General features: G+C 40.3%; 1 long non-coding RNA gene across 1 annotated transcript in view; it reads right to left on the reverse strand.

Moving 5' to 3' along the window:
• Positions 1-12957: 12957 nt before the first annotated feature.
• LOC117953705 overlaps positions 12958-14489 on the reverse strand; it is an 18805-nt gene continuing 17273 nt past the window's right edge. The window contains exon 3 of the long non-coding RNA XR_004658666.1: positions 12958-13331. This is a non-coding gene — a long non-coding RNA (uncharacterized LOC117953705). The remainder of the gene's footprint in view (positions 13332-14489) is intronic.

Below are 14489 nucleotides of genomic sequence, written 5' to 3' on the forward strand. Positions count from 1 at the left end.
AATTTTAATGCAATTTCACACAAAAATTAATAAAATACAGAATAAATATTCTTCTGCCAACAAGGTTCGACCTAGGCAGAGTAAATTACCATGGATAAATTCTGAAATATATCTACTCCTTAAACAGAAGGCCGCTCTTCTTAAAAAGTATAGGCTGAGTCGAACGCCAGAGAGTAAAAATAGGTTTATTCAAATTAGAAATAAATGTACAGCTGATCTGCTTAAGGCAAAGGCGGTCTATTTTCGACAGTTGATTTTACAATCTGCTAATAATCCAAAAACTTTGTGGCAGACCCTTAAGGTCATCACAGGTGAATCTGAGAAAATAAAAAAAAAAGGCCAATATTCAAATTTTTGTCCAGGGTTCTTTTTTCTCAGATTCAGAAAAGATTGCAGGGGCTTTTAATGATTATTTCATATCATCTGTTAAAGAACTGGCAACAGAGTTTCCCACTCCCTGCTCTCCCTCACTAGTTCTCTCTTCAACAACGGAATAGTTTTCGTTCTCTGAGATTTCTCAGAACGAAGTGACTAAAATAATAAACTCACTAAAAAATACTCTTGCCCGTGATATTCATGGTATAAATACTTCATTTATAAAGACTCATGCTGATAGCCTCATACCTCTCTTTGCACACCTAATCAATCAATGTATCAGGCTATCTATCTTTCCCACAAATTGGAAAATGGCCCAAATCATCCCTATTTTTAAATCGGGTGATCATACTCTTGTCTCAAACTATAGACCTATTGCTATACTCCCAGTAATGTCTAAATTGCTTGAAAAAACCTTATATAACCAGCTAAGTTCCTACCTTGAAACTAACAACTGCCTCATTGACTGTCAATACGGTTTCCGTGCAAAGAGATCAACCATGTCAGCATTACTACTCCTTACTGAACAAATACGTGGCTCTCTCAACAAAGGTCACATCACTGGAGCTATTTTTATTGACTTTTGTAAAGCTTTTGACACAGTGAATCACCCGATTTTGCTTAATAAACTTCATTCATTTAATTTGTCATCATCTGTGATAGAAATGCTTTCGTCTTACCTAACGAACAGGATGCAAGTTGTTAAAATTAATCATGCAAAATCCCAACCTGAAATCTCTGATATGGGTGTTCCTCAAGGCAGCATTCTTGGACCCTTACTTTTTCTTTTATACATTAATGACTTCCCTCAAGTGTGTAATCATTCAAAATGTCTACTGTATGCTGACGATACTGTTATTTTTCTCTCTGAGTCAAATCCTGATATCATAAATTCTAAATTATCATCTGACCTTCATCTTATACACGACTGGTTGAAAAATAATCATTTAACCATCAATGTTCAGAAAACTGAATGTATGTATTTTCATTGATCCAGAAAATGTCTTTCTTTTACTGATCCTATAACGTTTGCTAACCAAGAACTTGTTGTTTCAAAAACTTACAAATATCTTGGTGTGCTACATGATTCTCACCTTACATACCGGGAACATGTGTCTAATTTAACAAAAAAGTTAAATCAGAAACTTTATGTTTATAATAAGATCAGATCATATCTTTCTTTTTCTGTTTCTGAAACCTACTTACATGCAATTGTGTTTTCAACCATGTCCTACTTTCTTCCCATTTGGTCTCTTACCTCGAAGGAAATCACTGAACCAATAGCACGACTATGCTATTGAGCTCTCAAGATTCACTGTAACCTTCCAAAGTGGTCTCACCATTGTATTGCTCTTGAACGCTCTAAGGCTCTGACTTTTGAAAACTTTAGAAACAGCCACGCAATTGCATTTTATTTTCAGATTCAAAATACCGCCTTACCAGCACTTGTTGCACCTTTTCCGACACACGTGAAACCAGAACGCCTCACTAGGTCGGTTTCACAGGCACTTATCCCAGTTTCCTCATACAAAAACAACTTTGGTAAGAAATCTTTTTTTTACACATATACAAAGATTTGGAATGACATTCCGTATCAAATCAGAACATTATCAACTATCACGCATTTTAAAAAGGCATACAAACAGCTCCTTTTTAATAGTTACCCTTGCACACATTAAAAAATTAGTTTATTTATTGTCCAAGCCTTGTTTGCACTGACCGTATTTGTTCAGCCCTGCTGATGTTTTGTATAAATGTCTTTTGTCCTTATGTAAGTGTATTGTGGATTTCATTTGTCAAAATCTATTTTTCTATATCGATGTCTTGTATTAATGTCTGTTATGACGTGCTGTAACCATGTTTTGTGTTTCTGCAGAACAGGAACCTTCTGAAAACCAGTTTTTAAACTGAGTCAGGCCCGTTTTTATATTGTAATGTAATGTTACTTTTTCTAACTTTCCTGTATAATAAATATATGAAATGAAATGAAAATGAACCCAGACTGGAAGCTGATTCCACATAAGAGGTGCTTAATAGCTGAAGTTCCCAAACTCTAGGAACCACAAGTAACTCTGAATTCTGGGAGTGTATAAGACACTAAGAGCTCTTCAAGATCAGATGGTGCTTGACCATTTAGAGTTTTGTAGGTCAGGGGAATCATTTTAAATTCAGTCCTGGATTTTACAGGAAGCCAATGCAGATAGGCTAATACAGGTGAAATTTGATCTCTTTTCTTAGTTATTGACAAAACTCATGCTTCAGCATTCTGGATGAGCTGGCAAGTCTTAAGGGACTTATTTGAGCCACCTGATAATAAAGAATTACAGTAGTCCAGCCTGGAAGTAACAAATGCAGGGACCAGTTTTTCAGCATCGTTCTGAGACAGGATGCTCCTAATTTTGGCAATGATACAAAGATGAAAAAAAGCTGTTCTTGAGGTTTGTTTTAGATGGGCGTTAAAGGATATATCCTGATTAAAAATAACTCCTATATTTCTGACAGTGTTGTAGTGCTGGAGGCCAGGGTAATACCATGCAGAGTAGCTATATATCCCTAGATAATAAAGTTTGTAGCTGTTTAGGGCCTAGCACAATAACTGCAGTTTTTTCTAAGTTGAAAATCAGAAAATTGTAGGTCCATGATTTTGTATAATTTATGCATACTTGAAGTTTAGTTAACTGACTGGTTTTTGTCTGGCTTGATTGATAGAGATAATTGGGTGTCATCCGCATAACAGTTAATTTAGTGTTTCCTAATAATACTGCCTAGAGGAAGCATATATAAGGAGAATAGAAGTGGTCCAATCACTGAGCCTTGTGGAACGCCATGGCTAACATTAGCGTACTTGGAAGGTTTATCGGTAATATTAAAAAATTGAGATCAATCGGATAAATATGACTTAAACCAACTTCTTAGTGCCAACTAAATGTTCCAGTCTCTGTAACAGGATGGTATGGTCAATGGTGTTGAATGCAGCACTAGTAAAACAAGTACAGAGACAAGTCCTTTGTCTGCAGAAGTTAAAAGGGCATTAGTAATTTTCACCAGTGCAGTTTTTGTGCTATGATGCTTTCAAAATCCTGACTGAAAGTCCTCAAGTAAACTATTGCTATGTAGAAAATCATATAACTGACTTGCGACTACATTCTCAAGGATCTTGGAGAGAAAAGGAAGGTTAGATATAGGTCTTTAGTTTGCTAAGACCTCCAGGTCGTTGGAGGGTTTTTTCAGGAGAGTTTTTATCACAGCTACTTTAAATGATTATGGTAAATAACCTGTTAATAGAGACATATTGATCATATCTAGTAATTAAGTGTTAATCACGGGTAACGCTTCTTTAAGCAGCCTCTTTGGAATGGGGTCTAAGAGACAGGTAGATGGCTTAGATGAAGAGACCTTTGAGATTAATTGTTGAAGGTCCATAGGACAGAAGCAGTCTAAGTATATGTCAGGTCTTGTCATTCTTTCTAGTGCTACTGCGTTTAAAGGTGAACCATTACGTGATTAATTTTATCTCTAATTGTTATAATTTTATCATTAAAGAAGCTCATAAAGTCGTCACTACTCAGAGCTATAGGAATGGATGGCTCAATAGACCTGTGACTATCTGTCAGCCTATCTACATTGCTGAAAAGAAACCTTGGTTATTTTCTTTTATTAATGATTAGTAATAGTCTGAGCTGGCATTTCTGAGAAACTTCCTATACATTTTCAAGCTGTCAGACTAGCGTAAATTACAGCAAGAATGGCAGGTTGCCATAAGTGAGTGACGTCATTTCTCATGTGGTCATGCAAGGAGAGCGAGCGGTAACGGAGAGTAGCATATGAGTGCAAAAGCGCAAGAAAAAAACTGATTGCAAAGATTATGTAAATTAAAAGTGAACAATAAAACAAGGTTGAGCTTCTCAAGACACTATAGCTTTATCTGTTGTCAACGCCGCCGGTAAAGTGAATGGCGTTACCCCCTAAAAACATTGGCTTAACCACAGCACAGTGTTTCTATTTAACACAGTGTTGCCATTTCAGCCCAATTTGAGATTCTTTACTGTGTTTTTCTGTCAATTAAGGCCACTCTGCTTTCTCTCCTCTTTGTTGATCTTTTCCACAAACAGTTCATAAAGCTCTAATTTAAATAAAGTAAAAAGTAAAAAAAAAAGTTGCAGACAAAGTCCAGGTCAGACATCTTAGCAGCTGAGCAGACAGAGCGAAGAGAGGATGACTTGGCAGTCCGCTAACCTGTTGCTCTCCCTAATACAACCAATTTAAACTGCTCCGTGTAAGCTCCAAAATGTGCATGTAGGTTGAAATCAACCGTGCGGTTTTGTTGGCAGAAGGAAACTCCACAAGCTTATAGGCTAATGTGCAATGATAAACACTGAAGAGTTAACTTTAACGTGTCCACCTCAGGTCAATGGACTGTCCATCCTCATACAGTGACGAGCAACTTAAGTTTGTTTTTTCTCTCCATAAACTCTTAAATGTAGAAGACAGCCTGTTAGGAAACTGCACAATGATTATTGCTTTCATTATATTTCATATCAAACAATATCTGTTCTCCTGTAACTTCTGCAAGCAAAAAGCAAAAAAATAAATCAGAAGTATGTGTAGTGGCACGTCACTGCTGGTATTGCTGTGATGCGGTTACCGTCACAGCCCTAGTGTAGGCATATTTATTCCAACAATAACATGTCTTTGCAAAGATCTCTACATTGTCATTAAAATATAAGCATTACTGAACTAACAACCTATATTGTAACATTTAAAATAAAGACAGTTACACACAGGTGACACACTTTAGGGACGAGACGGTAATCACACAGGTGGGAAGGCAGACAAAGTTTTGGGGTTGGCAGTAGCTCAGTCTGCAGGGAGTTGGGTTGGGAAGCGGAGGGTCGCTGGTTCAAGACCCCGTACGGACCAAAGTATGGAGTGTGGATTGGTAGCTGGAGAGATGCTACTTCATCTCCTGAGCACTGCCAGGTGTCCTTGAGCAAGGCACCGACCCCCCCAACCGCTCAGGGCGCTGGTCTAGCTGGTAGCCTACTCAGTCTGATATCTATCCATTTGTGCATCCTGACAACTAACTGAGTGTAAATTGTAATTTCTCCTTTGGTGATTGGTAAAAAAAAAAAAAATCTGACCAAGGGGGAGCATGTAGATGGTGAAGAGCACAGAGCCTTGACGCATGCCTTAGTTGACCCAATCTGGATTGGGGCAGGAGTTACTACTGATGATAAATTGCTTCCTGTGTGCGAGACCTCATAATTGGACAAATCACTTTGGCGGCAACTGCTTTTTCCAGGATTTTACTTCGGAATGGACAGTTGGAGATTGGTCGGGAGATGTTTGCATCTTCCGGATCCAAACCTGGCTTCTTGAGGATAGGGGTAATTAAGGCAGTTTTAAAGTAGGTGGGTACTACGCCAGATTCCAAGGAGCAGTTGACAGGCAGACATGCTTTGACGAGGGCTGTAGGCATTGGACCAGGGAGCAGGGGGAACCCTTTGCTTTTGTGACCAGCTTGGTCAATAGATGGTTCTCCATAAGCGTGAAGGAGGAGAGGCAGCACTGAGGCAGATGAGCAGGGTTGGAAGTCCTGTGGTAAATTACTGGAATTAGATAGGGAGTTATTGATAATAAAGTTGATAATAACTCCTTGTTAAGATCCGCTTTGGCCTGGAAGAAATCCAGGAATCAGGTTCAACCTTGGTTAGCGTCAGCATTCTAGGGTGGTTTTACTGGTTGCCGATGATGGTGGTGTAATAATTTGTCTTGGCTTTGGAATGAGTTTCTTTCTAGGAGCTCACATGTTCTTTGTAGGCCACCAGGTGGACAGTGAGGTCAGTTCTTTTATACAGTCTCTTCAGTCTCTTACGTGTAGTTTGTTGCCTAGGGAGATAGGTGAAGATAGTAAAGCGGATAGCATGATGATCAGAGACATTGCCAGTGGAGCACACTCCAATGTGAGAACTTTTATGTGAGTGTGACCTTGGACATGCTGTGTGAATCAGAATCAGAAATACTTTTTTACTATCTATTAATCCCCGAAGGGAAACTCTGTGTTGCAGTTGCACAAATATTATAAATATCAGAGTAGAAATACAAATAAAGAAATATAAGGAGTGTGGCTATGCACGGTATTTACATAAAGGAATGCTATTATACATAATTTAAATAATTAACATAATTAAGGAATTGCAAAGGTGAAATGTAAAAAACTAATAATAGTTGTAGTAGTTGAGAATTGCACACGTCAGGCCAGTGTTATTGCACAAAACAGATAATACAGATAATATTTGTCCAGTTTCAAGCTCTCTAAGTGTCTGTGTGTCAGACATTTAGAGGGAGGAGTTATAAAGTTTGATGGCCATAGGCAGGAATGACTTCCTGTGGCGCTCTGTGGTGCATTTTGGGAGAATGAGTCTGTCTGTGATTGAACAACAAGCCATGGAGTGGGTGCGAGACATTGTCCAAGATGGCATGTAGTTTGGACAGCGTCCTCCTCTTTGACACCACCAACAGAGAGTCCAGATCCACCCCCACAATGTCACTAGCCTTGCGATTCAGTTTGTTAAGTCTGTTGGCGTCCGCTACCCTCAGCCTGCTGCCCCAGCATGCAACAGCAAAGAGGATAGCACTGGCCACCACAGACTCATAAAACATCCTCAGCATTGTCCTGCAGATGTTGAAGGACGCCAGCCTCCTCAGAAAATAGAGATGTCTTTGGCCCTTCCTGTAGAGGGCTTGAGTGTTCTTGGCCCAGTCCAGTTTATTGTCTAAGTGCACTCCCAGGTAGTTGTAGTCCTCCACAATGTTCACACTGACCCCCTGGATGAAAACAGGGCTCACTGCTGCCTTGGCTCTCCTTAGATTCACTACCAGCTCCAGGTCTTTGTCACGTTGAGCTGTAGATGGTTCTGCTCACTCCATGTGACAAAGTCCCCCACCACAGCGCTGTACTCAGCCTTGTCCCCCTTGCTGATACATCCAACCACAGCACAGTCATCAGAAAACTTCTGAAGATGGCAGGACTCTGTGTGGTAGTTGAAGTCTGTGGTGTAGATGGTGAAGAGGAAGGGAGAGAGGACAGTCCCCTGCGGGGCGCCGGTGTTGCTGAAGTTGAGGCAGTCCAGTAGATAAAGAAGTTCGGTGGCTAGTGTGCAGCTGGTGGAGTCCACATGGATAGACAGAGGTGTATAGTGTTGTGAATTGAAGTTTTACAGATTCATTATTAGCCATTTATCAAAAGATGTTTTAAAAATATTAATAAAGTTATGAATACATATATTAATAACTTTCCCAAATTGACAACATCAAAATGGGGCACCACCCTGACTCAATACTCAAGACTCAATAGTCTCCCTTAAGTAAAAATATCAATTAATTTGATTAATTTAATCTTTTACCTTTAAAAGGGGACACTGGAAGGTTGAAGGATCGAGCACTGACAGTATAATCCAGCGGTTACTACACAATACACATATAATCAGAACAACAACAACTGGTTATGTATCGATCTCTAGCTACAAACAATCCAGCTTGTGTGTGTGTATGTGTATAGATAGGTAGGAAGGATAGGAGGAGTAAAAATGGGGTAGGGGGGATGTAGGAGCAGCGACCACACTGTCGGGCTATCAGTGTGGGGTTCAAGATGGCGGTCGGAGGGCACCGCCGCCTGCTTTGGGTTATTGTAGTTGCAAATATTCAAAATGGCTACTCATAGTGGTGAAATAGTGGAGAATCCCGCGAGACTTTTACGGACAAGGAGGGGACACAGGAATGATGAATCGGAATGCTACAGTTTAACACAGTTTCAACACAACTTCAACCATATCAGGGATATTCTTCACAGCAATAAATTTGGAGAATAGCAGCTCTGATTACATTAATGATAACAGACAATAGCGAATGCAACAGTAGCAAATTACTCGTTAATAAACAAAACTCTTGTCCTAACTCTGCCCTGAATCTCTCATAAAGCCCCTTACTTGTTCGATGTGTGGCCCGTTAGCTTGTTCGGCGGGTCTCCACAATGAACACAACGGGTTAAACATGGGCATGTGCTTTAACGAAACAGAAAAGCTCCGTCCGGCAGATGGATGGAGATCTATTTAAGGTTGACTCGTAGGAGAAACACAACGTCCTCCTTTCCTTGGAAAACAGGGTGATTTACCCTCTGCAGATTTGGTGAGATATGACGATCTCCTTCACTTTTGGTATCACAAAGCTCAACTTGACCGGCAAGGTGATGCTGTTAATTTCTCGGAAGCCATGAAGTGCCCTGTTGTGTCCCATTCGTCTTAGGGTCACAGGCTCTCTTTACAAGATCAGTTTAAGTACACTGTCATGTGAGCGTAGCTCTGATAGCTCAGACATGAAGATGGTGGAGGCTTTGGGGGACACCATATAAGGACAATCTGAAGGATAGCCACCCAATTAGACTGAACGGCATTCCAGAGAGGTGACATTGGGTACTGAAAGCTTTTTGACAAGGAAGTCCTTTTGGTGTATTACAGTCATCCCACCACCACAGCCCTTGGAGCGGGGCTTCTGGACATAAACATAGCTGGGTGGCATGGCTTGGTTTAGTGTTATGTAATCCTCTTGATTTTGCCAGGTTTCAGTTGAATGAAGCAGTACTGTTTGTGGATGCTTAGCAAGAGGGGGTGGGAAGAATTAGCTGTCAACACATACTAAAGGTCTCAGGTTACCAGACTGCATCTGTGGTTTGCTGTGTTGACAACAACACTTTGGGCCAGAGCATTGGTCAGACAAGGATTTTATGTCGGCAATGAAAGCTGGGGCGACAATTTCTATATCTCTCTATATATCTCATATATCCACGGTAATGACAGTATGTCTCAGGCCCCTGCACGAGTCTACGCTTTACAGTCTCACCATTTCTGAGAGTGGATAAAATTGCACCATGGGACTGATTAATGTGCTCCTGCAGCGGTTGTCCAGTTTAGGTGGAATTTAGCAATGTCCCAATTATCATTTGCCATGCTCCGTTGTCCATCTAAATGTCCCTTGTAATTTTCTGTGTTGAAATTTCAACGCAAACTGTTTCAGTAATTGTTAATCTCGTTTTTCTTTTGTGTCTAAGGGCGAGCAGGGATAAGGAGTTGGGCTCCAATTTTTTTTTTCCTTGTCCTGGGCCGAACATCAGGGTGATTTGAAGTTGAGTTGCATTAGCGTAACACCTTGGTTATGTTTTCACTCACTACAACAATAAAGCAAAGCTGACAGAACTCTTACTCCGTTGCTGTTGTTAAATGTAAAATATGTAATTTTTTGCCACTATGGATCTCTTAATGGAAACAATGGATGTAAAAACTAACTTTTGATGACGTTGTAAAGTGGCATTATGGGAGTTGTAGTATACATTGTTTAATACATTTGCAGATTAAAACATATATGTTCACAGATGAGGTTATCCAGTACAGTTTTATCCACGTTACGTTTAGTTCCTTTCAGCCAAATTGCTGCAGTTTTCCCCAAATAATTACTGACTAGGTTGACTGGGACATTATTGCACACCGTCATCATCAACCAGAGGAACCTGTTCAGTGGAAGGCTGCTCCTTCCCAAGTGTAGGACCAGCAGACTCAAGGAGTCCTTTGTCCCTCATGCCATTAGACTATACAACTTCTCACTCGGGGAGACGAGGAAATAGGTAAAGAGGACAGTACATACACATACATACCTGGACTCACATAAATACCTGGATACTTGAACTGCTCTTAACTAATAATTTATGGTGAATGTCTTTTTATAGCCAAAGGTTTGATTGTTATTATTATTATTATTATTATTATTATTATTATTATTATTAACGTTATCTTTATACTGTCTTCTTTTTCTCTATACTGTATTTTGCTCCTTGCAGGAGTCATCCCAAAAGGATTAATAAAGAGAAGTCAAAGTCTAAGTCTCTAAGTCTAAGTCTAGTTATCGAGCAAGCAAGCTAGTATTAGCCACTCAGCTAAAACCACAATATCACTAAATAATTCAATCAGCATCACTTTTAGAATGTTTTCAACACCGAGGGGTCAGAAGGGTTTGTTGTTACTCTCTCAGAAGCAAGTGTCTCAGCGGTGTAACACTGCTGAGAGACTTACTTTGCGGACCGGGACTAGCCGCATCTCCTGCGGCTATCACGGCCAAGGATACGCCTACATCAATGGGATAGCTGCCGGGTGTTGCTGCCGGACTGTCCCCAACTTTGCCTTTTGTCCATAGGACAGTTACCATTGTTCCTGCACTCCACAACATTGTTGGAAGTAAAGTGTAACCCGGATTTCATTGTATACATCTGCAGTGAGATTTCAGAGGGAGACAGTGAGAAATTAAAGTAAGGCTGAAGTCATTATGTTAAAGGGAAACTATTATATAGCAATTTCAGGATAAAACTTTTGTGTTTGTACTAGAAAATGTTTACATGTTTTACTGTTAATCCTTGTGCCTCACTAGGGACATTTATCCCTCATTTTTGTTTTTGTGTAAAATTTTGGCTGTGTCAATGATTATCCTTTTAGTAAGAATGTGAGTTTTTACCTGCATTTTGAAATTTCAATTTCAGATCCTATAAACAGAGTAATCAAAATACAGACAGTCAAACCCTAATAGGACAAAATTGTCCCACTGAAACCCATTATAACCAAAGTTTTTGATCCCATGATCATTATAGAATAAAATCATGCATTCTTATATATCAGGCTTTCAGTCTAAAGCCCTGGCTTCAAAATAGTAGTCCACCATATTGAGCCCTTTTCCAATGTTTGCCAATGGGGCAAATACATCCTATTTTCTTAGTTTCCACTTGGGGCATTGCTTCTGTATTATGAAGCACTGCAGCATATGTAACTTAAAATTATATAGAATAGAATGCATTTATTGTCATTATACACATGTGCAATATCTGTGCTACGAGATTAAAGCAACCCTTTTCCAGTGTCAACAAGAAGGAATATAACATGGAACAAAATATAAGTAGTACAAAAGAAAGGGGGGAGGTGCACAGTTCCAAAGACAACTGTATAAATATATAAATAGTAAGAAAGAGAAAAATGTTTTTTATGCACATTATGAAAATAACATTTGTTGAGTTCTGAAATTGCAGTTAATGGTGTATCAAAAGTATTAAATATTGCACAGTTCTGAAGTTTAATGATAACATTTTAAATATTGCACTGTATTCATTATTGCACAGAATTTCTTTGTGTGTCTTTTAAAGTATTGTATTTTAAGTATTGCACAGTAGGTGGGAAGAAGAAAGTCTGGGGGCAGGGGGTAGTAGGCTGTGAAGTGAAGTCAGTGCATGTGTGGGTTCAGAGTGGTTATGGCTCTTGGGAAAAACTGTTCTTGAGTATGTTAGTCCTTGCTTTTATGCACCTGTAGTGCCTTTCTGAGGGCAACAGGTCAAACAGATCAAAGCCGTATTGTGAAACAGTTCATCAGCAGGGTCTCAATGGACAAGTGGTAGAAGGTCAGCAGCAGGTTAGGGTCTAAGTTTCTGAGGACCCTCAGGAAGTGTAGCCGCTGTTGGGCCTTCTTGATGACAGCTGTAATGTTGTCTGTCCAGGAGATTTCAGCGGAGATAAGGACGCCGAGAATTTGAAAGGAGTGGACCCTCTCCACACACTCGCGTTGATGTACAGGACTTCTTCATGAAGTCAACAATGATCTCCTTGGGTTTCTTGATTTTCAGAGCCAGGTTGTTCTCAGAACACCAGGCTGTCAAGTTCAGGACCTCCTCTCTGTAGGCTGCCTTGTCTCCTTTTGAGATGAGTTTGACCACTGTGGCGTCGTCAGCAAACTTGACAATGAGGTTTTTGTTGTGGGCAGGACTGCAGTCGTGGGTGTAGAGACAGTACAGGAGGGGGCTCAGCACACAGCCCTGTGGGGAGCCAGTGCTCAGCAGAAGAGTAAGAGGTGGGGGCGTAGTCTCACTGTCCCGGGCCGATTGGTCAGAAAATCCTTTATCCAAGCACACGAGGGAGGGGGGGAGGCCGAGAGTTACTAGTTTGGTGATGAGAATGTCTGGGATGATTTTATTGAACGCTGGTGAACGCACGCCCTGAGCACCTTGCCAGAAACTCTGTCTGAGCCAGCAGCCTTCCTGGGGTTCACTGCCAGGGGTACTCGTCCAACATCGTGCACCCTCACATTGAGTGGAGTGCACGAACCAGATGTGGATGGGGGCAGGGCTGGGGTAGTGCAGGAACCAGGTGGGGGCGTAGGGGGTTTAGCTCATCTGCCAGCTGCGCATTCAGGTGACCTGATGTTGCATAACAGCCTCTATAGTTAAACCTCCTGTGTATTGTTGCTGGACAGATGCTCCTCTTGTCGTCCATGGCTCTTTTAATTATACTTTTCAGAACTGCTCAAACAGCAGAGGGCTGATCGGTTATTTTCATTTTAGACACGGGTCATTTAGACACGTCAGTGGCGTCATGTAACCTTTCACCCTCTAGTACTACTTGTAACTTCTGTCAAAACATGGGCACCCAGATGATATGTTTGAGAGTAATTGTAAATCATACAAAGACACAGAAAGAAAAACTTATAACCGAAATACTGTTTTTTTGCCACACAGCATCATTTTGTGATTAATAACATACCACTTTGCAAAACAGTAATACAGCTGAGACCTTATTCACTGATACATTTCAATATCAATCCAGCTTAAAGTTACTACAATGTGCTGGTTGACAAGTAGCTAGCTAACGTTAATATTAATGCTTGGTGGGTAACAAAAGGTTACAACATCGTTCAACACACTCATAAAGTTATTTTTAGTATGATTGTTTTGACCACAGATAACAGCACTGGGCTACATTCTATGGGGCTAACCCACGAATAAGTTCACCAGCAACGTTAATGTTAGCTGTATAGATAGCCGACTAATCTAATGCTAATTTTGCCAGCTAGCACACCATGGTCGGTCTGCCTTACTCCCTGTCACTACTCGATGAGAGTCGAGTGCAGATGTGAGTTGCGCATGCTCAAATTTAAACTGTTTACTGCAGACTAAATACAGAGGGTAACGAGGCAACAAGAGGCAGGAGACATAAGGGCTGGGAAACAGGGAAAACATCAGGTAATCATGGGAGCGGGAAAACACAGGAAGTTAAACTAAAGACAAGACCAGACAGAGACCCAGACTTTAAAATCAAAAAGGAAACAGAACATATACAAGACAAGACCAAAAATAATACCATACAATAATCAGAAGACATATCCAGGGTAAGAAATAAACAGGAAAACAGACTACCATAAAAAGATAAGACAGAACACCAAACCATAACACACTTTATTTTTCTCATATTGCTAATGGCTGCTGCACATGTAGTCATCCTTTGTATGAGATGTTCTGTAGCAGCACCTGTTTCTTTAATCCCTCCTCCTCAAAAGCCCAGTCTGCACTGATTGCAGTGCAGACAAGTGTTTCCTGGAATCTCCGGTGCGATTAAGTTTTGTTTCACTAGCTAGTATCAACTGCAGCTATTGCAACAAAGTTTATAGCAGGACTTTGTACAATTAAAAACACCAATAAAGGCTTATAAACCAAATATTACACAACCGGACATGTCCCAATTGTAAAGTGACCGGAATTTGGGGAGAGATTACCAGGATTGTCCGCCAAGATTGTCTCATTATAATGCAGCTACTTAATAGTCGGCTGTGCTAACGTTGGATTGTAATGGAACTAAGCAGCACTTTAAACCTTCAAAATTCACAGATAAAGGTTTCTGAAACAAACACTACTGTTTAAGTAGTTATGTGACCTGGAATTGGGGAGAATAAAATAACATTGGCAGTCCAAATGACATTGTTTACTGCTGTAGCTGCCATGTTTAGCAGTGGACACTAACAGAATGTAGTAGCACTTTCTACAGTCAAAAATCGCAGACAAAGGCTTTTAAACCAAATACTACATGAACAGAAATGTTTCAGGAGTAATGTGACTCGAAATTGGGGAGAATGTAACAAGACTGGCAGTCAAGATGACATTTTACTGCCGTATGCATGTAGTTACTGTTGGAGAAATCCTTCTATAAACTGACAACTGACTCCATGATGAATTAACACAGCGTTTATTCTTGTGGTCA

This window comes from Etheostoma cragini, chromosome 12 (genome assembly GCF_013103735.1).
Source record: "Etheostoma cragini isolate CJK2018 chromosome 12, CSU_Ecrag_1.0, whole genome shotgun sequence".
Taxonomy (NCBI): domain Eukaryota; kingdom Metazoa; phylum Chordata; class Actinopteri; order Perciformes; family Percidae; genus Etheostoma; species Etheostoma cragini.